Source organism: Erinaceus europaeus, chromosome 4, assembly GCF_950295315.1.
Source record: "Erinaceus europaeus chromosome 4, mEriEur2.1, whole genome shotgun sequence".
Lineage (NCBI taxonomy): Eukaryota > Metazoa > Chordata > Mammalia > Eulipotyphla > Erinaceidae > Erinaceus > Erinaceus europaeus.
Window position 1 is genome coordinate 60,395,941 of NC_080165.1, and position 3,303 is coordinate 60,399,243.

Here is a 3,303-nt window from a genome sequence, read left to right on the forward strand (position 1 = left end):
AGGCTCTTGCCGGGCCGGCTAGCTTCACGGGCGGGTAACAGAGACGCGGAGACAACGGCTGGGCAGGGAAGCTGTATTTCTTTATTCAGGAACAACGATTCATAAACTAAGACAAACTAATCACCAAACAGAACTCTGCTGTCTCTTTGCGGCGGCACAAGCACTCCCTCTTACTCTGTAACTCGGGAACTCTCCAACTCTGGAACTCCGGAACTCTCGTACTGGGGAACCCTCTGAAACTCTTCCACTGTGGAACTCTCTCTTACTCTGTAACCCTGAAACTCTCCAACTCAGGAACCCTCTGGCCCTTTCTCTCTTCCTCTCGAACTCAGGAACTCAGGAACTCTGGAACTCTCGTACTGGGGAACCCTCTGAAACTCTGGCCCTCTCGCACTCAGGAACCCTCTCTCGGGGTTCCTTGGGGCGGGGCCAAGTGGGCCCGCGAAATTAACTGGACTGATCCAATTCTCTTGGCGGGGGAGGGCTAGAACAAACCAATGTAAAGCATACGACACTCTACCTTGTCTCTGTTTTTTTATTTCCCATACCAATTTCTTCTGTTACACTGAGGTCTTGATAGATACAAAAATCTTAATGATGGCCCTGGGAAGTGGTGTGATGAATAAAGCATTAAACTCTAAAGCTTTCGGCACTGAGTTCAATTAGAAACAAATAATTAGAAACACACACCAGCTTTAACAGTAACAATAAAGCAGCCCAGGAGGCAGTACAGTGGATAAAGTGTTGGACTCTCAAGAAGGAGGTCCTGAGTTTGATCCTCAACATTGCATGTGCCAGGGTAATTCTCTGATCCTCTCACTTTTCTCTTCTCTCTCTCTCTTTCATTAATAAACAGCTCCTTTAGAATTGATAAAGGTGGGAGTCGGGTGGTAGCGCAGTGGGTTAAGCGCATGTGGTGCAAAGCAAGGACCAGTGTAAGGATCCTGGTTTGAGCCCCTGGCTCTCCACCTGCAGGGGAGTAGCTTTACAGGTGGTGAAGCAGGTCTGCAGGTATCTATCTTTCTCTCCGCCTCTCTCCATTTCTCTCTGTCCTATCCAACAACAATAATAACAACAATAATAAAACAAGAGCAACAAAAGGGAATAAATAAATATTTAAAAAAATAAATAAAAATGATAAAGGTATATTGCACCAAAGTAAAAGACTCTGGGATGGGGGGGGGGGGCTCAGGTCCTGGAACATGATGGCAGAGGAGGACCTAGTAGAGGTTGAATTGTTATGTGAAAAACTGGGATATGTACAAACCATTGTATTTTACTGTCAACTGTAAATCATTAATCCCTCAGTAAAGAAATTTTAGACAAATGATAAAGGTAGTTAATAATATCATTTATGGAATCCCTACTATGTGAACTGTTCATTTAGTCCTTTATTCATTTATTCTGGGGTCTCACTCTTCTGGGACTTTCTAGATAGAAAAAGAAACAGAGACAGAGAGAGGGAGCTGACCTCATGGCGCAATGGTAGTGCATGTGACTCAGAAACAGAGAGAAGGAAGGGGCCAGATGGTGGCATACCGAGTTAAGTGCACACATTACAGATGGTAGCATACCGAGTTACATGCGCACATTACAGTGTTCAAGGACCTGGGTTCAAGCCCTGGTCCCCGCCTGCAGGGTGAAAGCTTCACAAGTGGTGAAATAGGACTGAGATCTCTCCCCCCACCCCTGTCCCTCCCTTCTCAATTTCTCTGTCTCTATCCAATAATAAATAAATAAATAAATTTTTAAAAAAGAACAGAGGGAAAGACCACAGCACTGAAGCTTCTTCCAGTGAAGTAGGGGTTGGATTGAACCTGGACTGTGCACATGGCAAAATAAGTGCACTGTCCAGATAAGCTATTTTGTTGGCCCTGTGTTTGGTTTTAGAAACAGGGAGAGAGGGAAGGAGAGAGAGAGGGAGAGAGAGGGAGAGGGAGAGAGAGAGAGAGAAAGAGAGAAGGAGAGAAGGAGAACACTGCTCAGCTCTGGCTTATGGTGGTGCTGGGGATTGAACCTGGGATTTTGGAGCCTCAGGCATGAGAGTCTTTTTGCATAGCCTTCACCTAGCTCCCCAGTCCTACCACATAATATTATACCTCTACCACAGAGTTTAAAACACTACTTCTAAGAGATGTATATTTTATATGAGGAGACCAGAGCTCTGAGGAGAGAGTGGGAGAGAGGGAGAGAGAAGGATAGCACCATGTGGGAGCACCATGGATAGCACCAAGGGATGGATTCAACTCCCACCCCCACATATATTAAGGCATTCAATTTACCTGGTGAGGCAACTCTCTGCCTCTCACTTGATCACCATCTGAGTTGTTCAATATTGTATCTGCTAGCTATTTGCAGCTACTGAGCATTTGAAAAGTGGCTAATGCAACCTAGTAACTTCTTCAGCTTATAATTTACAATTAACTTATAACTTATAAGTAACTTATAATTAAGTTATAAATTTAAAATCTGATACTCAGTTCAGTCACTAGAATTTGTGTGTGTAAAAGGGAGTCAAACCCAGGAATTCCTACACACCAACCATATCTAACCATATGCCAGACACTGAACTGCATTCATAGTCCTTAGAAAACCTGTATGTGTGCCCGGCTGGTGGCGCACCTGCTTGAGCTCACATGTTACAATGCACAATGACGCAAATTCAAGCCCTCGGTCCTCACCTGGCAGGGGCTGCTTCACAAGTAGTGAAGCAGGGCTGCAGGTGTCTCTCTATCTTCCTCTCTGTCACCTCCTTCCCTATCAGTTTCTGGCTGTCTCTAACCAATAAATAAAGATAATATAAAAAAAGAAGGAAAGAAAGGAAGGAAGGAAGGAAGGAAGAAAGGAAGAAAGAAAGAAAAAAGAAAGAAAGAGAAAGAAAAAAGAAAGAAAGAAAGAAAGAAAGAAAGAAAGAAAGAAAGAAAGAAAGAAAGAAAGGATAGCGCAGCGGGTTAAGCACATGTGGCGCAAAGCGCAAAGACCTGCTTAATGATCACAGTTCAAGCCCTCAGCTCTCCACCTGTAGGGGAGTCGCTTCACAGGCGATGAAGCAGGTCTGCAGGTGTCTCTCTTTCTCTCCCCTCTCTGTCTTCCCCTCCTCTCTCCATTTCTCTCTGTCCTATCCAACGATGACGACATCAATAACAACAATAATAAATACAACAATAAAACAAGGGCAACAAAAGGGAAAATAAGTAAAAAGACTTTAAAAAAAGGAAAAGAAAACTTGTACGTGGGGCTCCAGTGGTGATGCACCTGGTTGACTGCACGTGCTACAACGTGTAAGTGGTAAAACAGTGCTAC